The following is a 13,291-nucleotide window of genomic DNA, read 5'->3' on the forward strand; positions in this document are numbered from 1 at the left end:
GGCGGCCAAGCGATTTCTTTGCCAGGGAAAGAAATCGCATATATGCCATTTCACTATTTTGCTGTTTTCTGCTTTCAAGTTTGATCAAGATGCATTAGAAGGATTGCGTCTTCGATCATATAATAGGAACCCGATAAAACTGTACACAATTGTTCTAATGTTAAGCCTTTCTGAAATCCTCTCTCCAAAACCATTACATTATTTCGAATCTTTACTCATTGGTTTTGTTTCTAAATGGAAAATTACAGCTATCCATTCCTCCATTGGATGAATACTTCTTGTACAGAAATATTTAAAATATGTAATATTGCAGAATGGGAATAGCTCAAAAATACAGAATGACAATGTGCACATAAACTTCTTCAGTTGATATCTTGCAGGTTGATGTTACATTTCATTTTACTCTTTTCAATAACAGTGAAGACAAGCATTATTCCTTAACCCACAGTAACCTAAATAAGATATTCCTTAAATAAGTTTAGTGAATGATCTTTGGAGTTATTATGTAGCAGTGGTGTTCTTAATGAATGCAAGTGGAGACTGAAAGAGGTTCACAAGGAGGGAATTAGCTTAGACAATGGTATATGGTGGAAGACAAAAGAAAAACCAAAGCAGTTGTTGAAGTACTATCAAAGTAATGGAAAGAAATCAGTGAACAAAGGGATCCTTTCTGATTTTCACAATGGCTTGTGCAAGTGATCTGCATGAAATTAACTGTTTTCAGAGGATGATAATGGGGACAATGAGTACATAACAGGAAGGAGACTAGGAGGTCAGTGAATGAAGGAGCGTTGGAGTTATAGATGAGGTTAATGGACTGCTTCCATCTGCTCTCTTCAAGTAAAGGAGATTCAATAAAGCTGTCCCGGAGCTCAATGGAAGAAATCATTTGCACCCATGGGCAGTCTAAAGGTTCTCTGCCTGAAATGTGATATATAATATTTAAATTCTGGAAATTAATATTTAATTCTGAAAAAAAACAGCAAATTCTAAAATGTGCTGTTACAGTCTTAATGTCCATGTTGCTAGTACCTTCCTGCTCTCTCAGTGTGAGAGACTGCACCCTTACACCCCTGCTACTTATATATCCTATCTCTGGGACCACCGTACCATTGTGTAGAAGGAATACTGCAGGAGACTGAGGCTTCATAATTATTATACAGTCCCAAAGTCAGATTTATACTCTCACTTTTTCCAATGATGACAGTTATGATTTTCAGACAGTTATGATTTTCAAACATTCAATGGGCAACCCAACATAAAATTCTAACTGAAGGCTTCAAATCTATATTTGCTACAAATATCTATAATGCTACTATTCTATGACAGAAATGTTTACATAGATTAATCGTGCAGAATGTGATGCAGAGTACATGTATAAAGATCACAAAATGCAAAATGCTGAAATGCTATAAAGCCTTGCAATCTCTTAAACGGTTAAGATGTGCGGAAGTCTTGCAACCAGATAAACTTTACACAAGAAAACTTTTGCCCTGTGAGAAGTTAGAGGGATAGTTGTAGAACCAGACATGTAGCTGTAGAATAGATAGATAGATATTTAGATATTTAGATATATAGATAGACAGATAGATACATAGACAGATACATAGACAGGCAATTAAATAGCTAGATACGGTGGATATAAAAAGTTTACACACCCTTGTTAAAATGCCAGGTTTTTGTGGTAAAAAACGAGACCACAATAAATCATTTCAAAACTTTTCCCACCGTTAAAGTAACCTGTTGAAAAACAATCTAATAAACAAATCTGTTAGAGGAAAAAATATCTTCTTCTTCTTTTTTGGCTTTTCCCAGTTAGGGGTCACCACAGCAGAACACCTGTCCACTCATAATTGGCAGTGGAGTTTTACAGTGTCGAGTTGCCAGCCCGGCACCCAACCTTCCACAGAAGGCACACACATGCACGCACTCACACCTAGGGCCAATTTAGAGTGTCCAATCCACCTACAGCATGTCTTTGGGATGTGGAAGGAAACTGGAGCACCCGGAGGAAACCCATGTGACCACAGGGAGGGCATGCAGACTCCGCACAGAAGGCACCCCAGCTAAGGATCAAACCGGAGAACCTCTTGCTGTGAGGTGGCAACGCTAATCGCTGCACCACCATAGCTGCTCTGTTAGAGGAAAAAATATAAAAAGTAAAAAATGTACAATAAGCTCGTTGCATACGTGTGCAAACCCTTAAACTAATACTTTGTTGAGGCACCTTTTGATTTAATTACAGCATTCAGTCTTTTAGCACTGTAATGTAAAAACAGGATTACACACTAATAATATGAATGATATCTATACTTGTGTCAAAATATAAATATGATGCACCAACCCAATGCAAACTCTGCAAGAAACTGCAACATTTGAAGACTTCTCTTGTCATCAACTAATACATTGAAAATGTCCTGCTTGTGATAATGCTGTCCAAGATTGTAAGCAATGCAGAATAAATAAAAGCTAATGACAACAGCAAGCTTAATTGTCTAACTAGAGTTATGAATTCACCTCATCTAGTAGCCATCCTCACACGTAATGTGTGCAGCTCCACTTTCTATAGCAAATGGAAGTACCAAATCTTTAGAGATGGACTGTACCCTCCCCATTATGTACAATACCAAATTTTACAGTTTTTGCATGTTTGCAATTATTTTGTTGATAGGCACCTCTGACTGAATTTTTTCGTAATTGTAACAAATATATCAGCAGTTATCCATTAACAAGAGAGCAGAAACAGGATTAGAGATTCACTACACATATTAATCGAAGAAAAAGTGGTGGATTAACCAGGGTTTCGGAAATGTAAATACAAACACAGTATGCAAGAAATGCAATGCTCATAATCTGGGAATAGATGATTTACTGAATAGTTAACGCATGGAAAGGTATGATCTGCTTGTTTGTAGAATGTTTATTTATACAACTATAGATTTGCACATGCTGATTTGCAGTTTGCTTAGATTTTGCAGCCATCTGTTTTATCACTCAAAAATGTAAAGGCACTACAATTTAAAAAGAAATAGTGCAACAAATCCCAAATTAAATAAGTACCTCCTACATAAAAAGACACAGTAAAGGCTCATCTGTTATTAGTATAAATTATATAAATGTTAACAGTAGTTATGTTAAGAAAGGATATAGCATATTCTTGTACCTTCAGGAAGAGAGTCTGATTGTTTATGTGATATTATAAAATTAATGAGAAATTGTAGACTTTTTAAGATGTCATTAAATATTGGCATGTATAATGCTTTGATTTTTAGGATAAAGATATCACAGATAATTTTTAGAATTATAACTTTGCACATAATTTGATTTATACTCCAGTTTTGGTGAGGTGATGATTAGTTATAGATATTCATGTCTCTGTATATGAAGTCAGTACATGCTGACACATTATTTATTTGCCTTTGTTTAGTGGGAAAATACAGCTGAGCAAAGCTGCAAGGACATAAACTCCAAAAGGGAATGCAAATACAGATAACAATATTGAATGCAGTTGTACAGAACAGAAAAGAAAACAATTACAGATTAACATAAATATATTGCATGAGATGATTTAAAAATACAGGATACAATTAAAGGAGATATATGCATAAATTATGAACAGTATCTAGCAGGTATGCCAGCAAATGAGGTAATAGAGAAATGTTAATTAATATTGCTGGTGGATGGATTTAGGAAAAGTGAGAAAGTGGTGGAGGAGGTAGAAGATAAAAGAGAAAATAACTGAGTTTGGAAGGATTTGGGTAAAAGGGACTAGTTGGAATAATGGTTAAGGATTTTGCCTCCCATGCACAGAGTACAAGGCTCGATCCTGATCTCTGGCTAATGCCTGTTTGGGGTTTGCATGCTTTTTCTGTGTCTCTGTGCATCTCCACCCACCTCCAAAAAACATGAGTGTTTGCATCTCAAACTCCCCAATAAATGGAGCTGAGGGCAGCAGGTCATAATCTACATGGTGCCCTATAGGGGGAAGAGTTGTATATACCAACCACTGCAATGCACAGCATCCTCAAGATAGCAGAACACAGATCACAGACTTAGTCATTTGATGGCGTAAAATATTGCTGTAGGTGATTTGACAGTGTTGACTAATGTTGCCAATTAGGTATGGGTATTTGCCAGTGATAAGTGGTTTCAGGACCCTGCCTACTATGACCTAAGTCAGGGTGCCATGACATCAGTGGGAGGGTGTGTGTTCCCCAATGTCATAAAGCCCAGCAGCCCTGGGTCAATAAGTTACTGACCAGCCAGTGTCCAGTTGTCCAGCTTGGGTTACCTGGGATAGATCTGTTGAGCGAAAGTTAGACATAAAACTGATCAACCTGCCAAACATGAAGTAAGAATTACTACACTTAATATAGGTTGACTGACACGATGAAGATGGGAAATGGCTGGCATGATGGCATGCAATAGGCTGGACATCCTATGAATCCAAGAGTCAAGATGGAAGGTTAATGCAGCAAAGCCACTTGGCTTGGGATGCAGAGTCTATTATTCAGGAAGCTATTATACAGGCTAGAAATGGTGTGGAAATTGTGGTGAGAGAGAGGCTTCAGAAGGCAGTGAGGGATGTCATGGGAATTATTGAGAGACTCATGGCAGTCAGACTCCAGTGTAATGATAGGGCAGTATTGATAATCCCAACCTATGCTCTCCCAGCAGGGTTATGATAGGGAGGAAAAAGTGTGCATTCAAACAGCAAAAAGACAACATGAACTGATGTTGATAATGGGTGATCTGAATGCACATATCCGGGATTACAGAACAGGATATGAGGACTACCTGAGCCCACATGGGTGGGGCAACAGAACTAAAGAAGTACAGGCCATTCTAGACTTTTGTCTGGTAAATGGCTTGATAGTAGCCAACACATGGTTCAGAAACAGAGACAGTCACAAGATACCATACAACAGCCGCTAACATAAAACTCAGATAGATTCCTCCTAGTAAGTAAAGGCACTTGGGTAGAATCAGTGATTGCAAAGTCATCCACAGTGAAAAAATCATACCACAGCATAAATCACTGGTTACCACAATCAGCTGCAAGCAGTGGCCAGAGAAGTCGGTAAGGTCATCAGAAACCAGGCTGAAGACCTGGAAGTTGACTGGAGAGAAAGTACAACGGTTCAAGGAATTACTCAGGGCTCTAGCACCCCAAGAAGAGAAGGAAATAGGTGGAGTTGAAGAAAAATGGCAATGCCTCCAAACAGTATGTTGGAGGACTACAGAACAGGTATGTGGCTGAGTCAGGTATGGAAACAAGGTATATGAGAATAGATGGTGGTGGATTGCAAAAGTTCAGGAAGTTATCAAAAAAAAGGAGTTCAGGAAAAAGGTGGAGATAGAAAAGACACGCTAGGAAGAAATAAAGGTTGACTAATAAAGAATTTAAGTAAGGAACTGTAATAGTAAAGAAAAGAACATCAGCGGCACTCTTTTAGCTTCTGGAAAGTGACTCAGTAGGTGGCACAAAGAAAGTATATCACGTTGCAAGGCAAAGACAGAAAGAAAATGAATATAATCAGGCACCATTCATAAAGGATGCCAACAACAACCTACTTAGCAGCCCACAGGACATCAAAGGCAGATGGACTGAAGAAAACTCCAGAGCTTCTGAATAAAGAAAACTCCACAAAAGGTGTACTGTTCCAGACACAACCTACAATGAGACAAGAAGAGGACCCCCCCCCCTAGAAGAAGTAAGAATAGCTCTAAGGAAAATTAAGTCAATGAAAGCATCAGGCTCAGATGAGGTCTCAGCAGATATGATAATGATGCTAGGTGAGATAGCAGTGTGAAGAGAAAGACATAGCCTATATGACTGGAGAATAAGCATGCTAATGCCTGTGTGCAAGAACAAAGGTGACATCTAACAACTGTGGGCAATACAGAGGTATCAAACTCCTGTCACATTGCAGAAAGTTCATTAGAGGGTGATAGATAAAGGGATAGGCAGAGTTGCAGAAAGTAAGATACGAGATGAGCAGTTCAGATCAGGATGAAGCACAACCAACAAGAGCTTTGCAGTGAGACAGATAGATGAGAACAATTTATTTATTTATTTAAAATTTGTTTACCAGGAAAGTCCGACTGGACACAGGTCCTTTTTCAGCGGAGGCCCGGGAGGAAAAGCTCCATGAGTAACAGTAAATTTAAATGCACGAATTACAATAATCGCTAAAATATAAAGTAAACAAAATGTACTATACATAAGAAAATACAAATTTGTTGCATCATGACAACAAAACCTAGCCTTTGAATATACTAGTACTATTTGTTAAGTATGACTTATGTCAAGATATAAGGTTAAGACAGGCTGGTAGAAATAAAAGATTAAACACCAGGGGAGAAGTTGGATATGGTTGGGGTATATTGTAATGTATCAGAGCTTTCTTAAGGGATTAGTACAGGAACATGACCATTTATTTTTGAGATAAGCTTTAAGTGATAGCTTAAAGTGGTTAGTGGACGAGATTGTGAGAATGGAGTTAGGTAGGGATTTCCATATAAGAGATACATAGCTGGAAAATAAAGATTCTCCTGCAGTGTTATTGCCCTTGGAGATGGTAAGTAAATTCTTATTGTTAGAGCGAAGTGGTCTGCTGGAATTGTAAGGAAGGATGAGAATTTGTAGTACAGGGGTTCTGGTTGGTTGTGTTACAATTTTGTGAGTTAGAGAGAGTTGGTTGTAAGGAAAAATGTTGGGAAGTTCAAACCAGTCTAGTATTCTTAAAGCTGCACAATGATGTTTTCTATATTGGCAGGCAGATGCAAACTTAGCAATTTCATTATAACATGCTTTTACCTTAGATAAATCAGTTCTACTATGATTAGTTAAAATTGGAGAGGTATATAGTAGAGTGGAGAGCAGATGCGTTTTATGCTAATGTAATTTTGTTTGCAAAAAACAGCACAACAAAAGCAAATAACTGCCAGAAAACAGAATAAAAAATAAATAGCAGTATCTGAAGTCATTGTCTTGTTAATAAAGTGCCAATAATTCTACAGATACTGCAATATATTTTTATTCTGATATCATTTTGTCCATGTTGGTCAGGAATCTTTTGTGCCTATATAGACTTCCAAGTTTCATACAGACTTGTTTTATTGTTAGGGAGTCATGTAAGCCATGTTTTAGCTTATTGCCCATTTCTACTCCAAGAAGCTTTGTATGGGTTGTTGGAGAGATGACAGTATTGTCTTTGGTTATTATGTTAAATGGTGGGCATGAGATAGAAGTCCTGTTAGACTGGAAGAGCAATAATTTAGTTTTGTTTGGGTTCAGGATTGAATGGGCATTGGCTAACCATGTTTCAACAGAAGTGAAAGATTCCTTTGTTTGAGAATGAAGAGCTGATAGAGAAGTGGCAGCACAGATAAGTGTTGAATCATCTGCATACTGTATTATAGAACCATATGGAGTAGCTGTGTGTAGATTATTAGTAAAGAGGAGGAAAAGGAGAGGGCCCAAGACAGACCCTTGGGGGACACCAATGGATAAAGGAAGGCATGGAGATAGGTCACCTTGCCATAGAACAGATTGTTGACGGCCAGATAAATAGTTATTAAACCAAGCCGTGGCAGGTGGTGAGAAGGATAGTTCAGTTAGTACATGTATTACTTTGGAATGGGAGACCATATCAAAAGCTTTTGATAGGTCTAGAAAGATAGCAGATACAAAGTTATGTTTATTCCTAGGATGGTTTATGGTATTAGTGAAGGATAAGGGAGCAGTAATGGTACTATGTGATGAGCGAAACCCATGATGAGTGACTCAGAGAAGGTTATTTGTTAGTAAGACTTTCATGACTTGGAGATGAATACACCTTTCGAGTAGCTTAGAAAAAGGTGAAAAAATAGCAATTGGATAATAGTTTGTCAGCTCTGTAGAAGGTCCCCCTTTATGAAGTGGGGTTACATGGGAGATTTTCCACAGTCAGGGAACTTTGTTTTCCAGAATGGATGTATATATAAGGATTGATATTGGGAAGGCTATAGATTCAGCTGCAATTCTGAGGTATTCACCCAATTTTATATATCATGGAACTTATCTGAAACTTGTTTAAATAACTGTGTATACTATGTCCATTGCAATTAATGAAATGTAACTTGCAATTCATGGAGCTTTTCTACCCGGGCCTCCACTGAAAACAGGCTCTTTTAGGCCCAGTGGACTTTCCCGGTCATCAAACTTAAATAAATAAATAAAAATAAATAAATAGTAAGTTATCTACAGCAAGTGTAGTAGGTTTTAATTTCTGTAGTATTTTTTATAGTGACTGTAGAAACTGGGGAAATAGAGAAAGAGGCATTGCTAGTTGTAGACTTGGCTGGTTTGGTATCAGGAGTAGGGGTTTGTTGCTTGGAAAGGGCAATTATAGATTCAATAAAATGTTTGTTAAAATAGTAGCTATGCTACTTGAATTGTTGCAGATGTTTGGGGTTGGTGTAGTAGATTTCCCTGGGTGAAGGATTGAGTTTATATCAGGCCAGAGTTTTTGATGGTTTTCTGATATGTGTTTTGATTGTTATGACAGAAATTTATTTTATACTGTTTTGTTTTTTTTGCCTTATTTCTAAGTTCCTGATACTGTTGTTTAGAAACTACTGTATTAGTCTTACACCATAATTCCCAGGCTTTATCTCTAGTTTTCAGAAGTGCCCTAGTTTAGCCAGCGGGCATAATTTGATTTTATTCTGATGGTTTTAACAGAGATATCTGCATTTAATATATCTAAAAAAGATTTTTTAAAGTGGTTCACTGCGTCATCCAGGTCAAAGTATTTGAGTAGAGTCCAATTGCACCTTTGTAGGTCAGCTAGGAAGTCGTCAAGATTAAAGTTATTTTTTTTTCTAAGTTGTTTAAACATAGTAGGTTTTGGTGGGAATATGTGTTGTCTAAAAGAAATGTGGGTAGGTGGTCCTGCAGACCATCAGGAAGGCAACCTAAATGGAAAGAGTGAGAGGAGTTATTTAGTAATATCTAGTCCAAGGTTGATTGTTTTTTAGTAGCTTTATCTACTCGGGTAGGTTCTTGAATAGTTTGTGTAAAGCCATGCAAGTTTATGTGATGGGGTGATCCATATCACATGCAAACCAGTCTAAATTAAAATCACTCAGTATGAATGTCTCCTGACTAAGGGTACTACTTGCCCAGTGCAATAGATGTTCTACAGTTGGGACATTATCTCCAGGTGGGATATAACAGCCAATTATATTAAGTGATTTTCTTGAATTTATAGTTAGTGTGGTATAGATGATTTCTGCACTGCTGAGTTGTGGGACTTTCCAGTCAAGGAAAGTTAAAGTGAGATGTTTTTTAAAGAGGATAGCAACTCCACTTCCTCTTTTGTTGAGTCTATCCACCTGTAGTATGGAGTAACCTGGGGGTAGTATTTCAACATCTTTTGTACCTGGTTTTAGCCATGTTTCATTGATTATGACTATGCCTGGGGAGTATGTGGCTAGATTAGCATGGAGGATTTCTGATTTGTTGGCTATACTTCTAATATTAATATTCATTAGCAATAGGTCTGATATTTTTCTGTTTAGGATTGGATGTGTAAGGGGTGTTGAGACTACAGTGACTAGGAGGGTTGGTGTTATCTGAGAATGGTCCAGGGTTTGGGTGGATATCACAATTAAGCAGTAGCCTAGAGGCAAAGTTGATAAGTAATCTCAAGTGTTTGATAAGCTCATTCTTGAATAACTGAAGGTTATAATGACTGTCTTTTGTAGGTATTATTTTGAGTGGAAATATTGGAGGCTATTAATATTGAGAGGTGTTGGAGAAATGGTGAGATATGTACATGGAGTAGTATGGTAAGCAGGGTTTGTGGTGTGAAGAAAAGTGGGTGTCTGGAATATGTTGTGATAAGTAGTATGGTGAGACAGTAATATGAGTGTAGTAAGAAGAGAAAGGTGAAACGCAAGCATGTTATAGGTCTGGGAGGAGGAACCAAGCTAACAGGAAGTGTGCGCAATTGGATGGATAGAGTGAGAGAGTGTCGGCCTAGTGAATAAGAGTAGAATCACTGGGGGGTGGGTGAGATATGGGGTAGAGTAGGGGAGGGGAGTGAGCCAGAAGGACAAATGGAGCTGGTGGAGCAGGCCCCAGCGTGAGGGAGTAAAAAAAAAACAGTCAGGAGCCAAGAAATGTAAGTAAGCCAATACACTATGTCAGAGCTTTTAATCTTACAGAAAACAAATGTTGCTAGCAAGCTCTTTAAGGATGTGTAGAGTTAGGGGAATTGGGACTGAACTAAAGTTTTGTTTTGGAATAGTTTTGATCTTAGACTCTGGAGCTCACCTGTTTGCATACAAAGGGAATAGGGATCTCATACAATTAGTAGAGTATGCTGCCACCTAGTGGCCAACTTGATTAAAGCTCTCCAAGTTGGAAGGTGAATGGAGCTCATACAGCTGTGTTCACCTTGCAATGATAGTCACAAAGTAGCAGAAAATTGTTAAAACAATTCAATGACATTCGCATAATGATTATTTGTAAAGGAAGGTTTGTATATTAAAGTAAGTTGAGATTTCCCAGGGCTGATTTGTGCTTTTGCTGAAACTTTGCTTCAGAACCGGAGGGGGAGGGGTGATCCTGAGGCTTGTGGATTGCTCAAGCAAACTGCAGAAATGAAAAAAAAAATAGAGTGTAAGCAGAAAGTGAATAGTACAGTTTTTGGAGAAATGGAGACAAACTGGGAGTGAGTAGAGGACTGATTAGAATGTGTAACAAACACTGTGTTTCTGTTTTTCAAATACCAAATAAACAAACAACTGTATGTTTCTGCTTACTAATACCAATTATGTTTCTGCTTACTTAAACCAATTAGCATTATAGTTAGGTAGGATACAGGTTAGAGTTTGCAACAAACACAAGCTAGAGATGAATAAAGAGTTCAACTGGGCATTTCTGAGCTTGTAAAAAGCATATGACAAGGTCTCAAGAAAGCTGATTTGGAAAGTATTGCAGTGGTTTGAAGTCCATAAACATTGGTAGAATTAGTACAGGCTATGTTCAAGGACCCAATGGCTCAATTATAAACAGAGTTTGGTTTCACAGAGGGGTTCCCAGTGGGAGTAAGTGTGCACCACTGTTCAGCTCTGAACCCACTGCTGTTCATAATGGTGATGGACTACATTAGCAAACAGGTTAGAGGGGGCACATCAACAAAGTTGCTGTATGCAAATGATGTGACATTGAAAGGCAGATTCTGAGCAAGAACTTCAGCAAATGATAGGGGAATGGAATGCTAAACTGAAGGCACATAGGATGAATCCAAGTAGAGATAAGACTGTGGTAATGACAGCAAATTTGGGGAAATCAGAAGAAGCTGAGAATTGAGATAGAAGGGAAGATAGTGGAACAGTTTAATAGCTTTAGTTATCTGGGAGGGGTGGTTGAGGAGAAGGGGAGTCTGAATGAAGAGGTCAAAACTAGAATCAGAGGGTTTGCAGCCAACTGGCATAGAATGTCAGGTGTAGTGTATTACAGAAGAATGCCAAAGAAGTTGAAAAGTAAAGTGTGCAAAACAGTGGTGCAACCAGTACTACTTTGTGGTACAGAGGCCTAGGCAGTAAAGGCAGAGTAGGATATGAAGCTAGAGGTGATGGAAATGAAATGCCTGAGACAGGTGGGTGGATGCACACTGTGGGACAGGCAAAGAAATGAGGACATAAGAGCAAGGCCAAAGTAGCTGTAATTGCAGAAAAAATAAACAAGAACAGATTATGATGTTTTGGGAACATATGCAGAAAAGCAGAAGATGCTCTGGTGAAGAAGATTTGGGACAGACAGGTAGAAGGTATGCAGCAAAGATGTGGGTGGATTGTGTGAGATAAGATCTGTGACAGTCGGCATGAGTTTCGAAGAAAGCAGGAGTGGCACTGAATCAAGGTGAGATGATGAGTTAACACAACACCCTAACCCCATGTACAAAATGGGAAAAAGGAGGTTGGTGATGATGATGATGATGGAAGGATTCAGGTGAAAACCGTAAGGAATAGCTGAGTGGTATGAGGTGGAAGTCAGGACAGAACTAAGGGGATGTTTGTAAATGAATATTTATGGAAATTGTGGGATAATTTTTGTATGACTTTTGGGGAGTAAGGAGATGATGAGGTAGGGAGTTTTAGAGATGAGCCCAGAAATCACCAAGTAGAGATGCATAGTGACAAATCCAGTTAATCTCTCTCTGTAGCAACTCAATACATGCTGACAAGTTTTCTTTCTGTCACTGATAGGGAAAATAAAGCAGATATGTGGACGCTCAAATCAAACTGATGTTTTAATGAATACATTGTAATTGCTGTTTTAATAGAAGTCAGGTGCTATGTGTGGTGATTTCAAGAATCAACAAGATAAGAAAAATATAGGGTGGGTATTAAGTCTATTAAATGGAAGGGAACTATTTATCAAGCTTTATGCAAGGTATAATAAAAGTAAATGTAAACCACTTAAAATGAAATACAAGTAGAACTTTAATGAGCACTTTCACTGAGTACAGTACATACTTCTTCAAAAAAATTACATATCAGATGAAAACCTATCAAAAGAGCATTCATAAAATGTTCACTTGATCACCGTATATCTAATTAATTTTAATTAAATAATAAACAGAGGTATATAAATTCTATGTTACTGTATACTATGTTGCCATCTAGTGCTATTAGATATATACTCAAATCTAACAATCAAAATTATTCTGTATATTCAGGTTATAACATGGAAAGCAATGAAAGATACTCAGACTGAAAAAAAAAACAAACAAAAAAAAAAAAATAAAATAAACTGAACAATCAAATCCGAAGCAGGGATTTATCTCAAATTACTGGTTAAAATAATGTATTCATCCAAACCAGTCACTCTTTTATGTAAGTACTCATTTTGTGTGTGTGTTTTGTGTCTGTGTGTGTGTGTGTGTGTGTGTGTGTGTGTGTGTGTGTGTGTGTGTGTGTGTGTGTGTAATATATTCGTAATAAAATAATTAAAAAGCTTTAAGTTACCATTTCAAACATTTTATAATTGATATCAATGGCTTTTACTTGATAGTCATTTTTATTGAAATGAATGACAGTGGAGATAAATTTGAATAGTAATTTACCACTTATAGATGAGAAGAAGTAAGAGATGAGGAAAAGAAAATTAGATCTGTCATATTTGGGAAATGGAAATTACTGATAATTACAAAAAGTGTACTTGATGACTGTATATATGGATCCTTATTTCATTGTTAAAAACAACAGCATGATAACCAAAACACACTATGAA

Source organism: Protopterus annectens, chromosome 5.part0 (genome assembly GCF_019279795.1).
Source record: "Protopterus annectens isolate FY-2018-M chromosome 5.part0, PAN1.0, whole genome shotgun sequence".
NCBI lineage: Eukaryota > Metazoa > Chordata > Ceratodontiformes > Protopteridae > Protopterus > Protopterus annectens.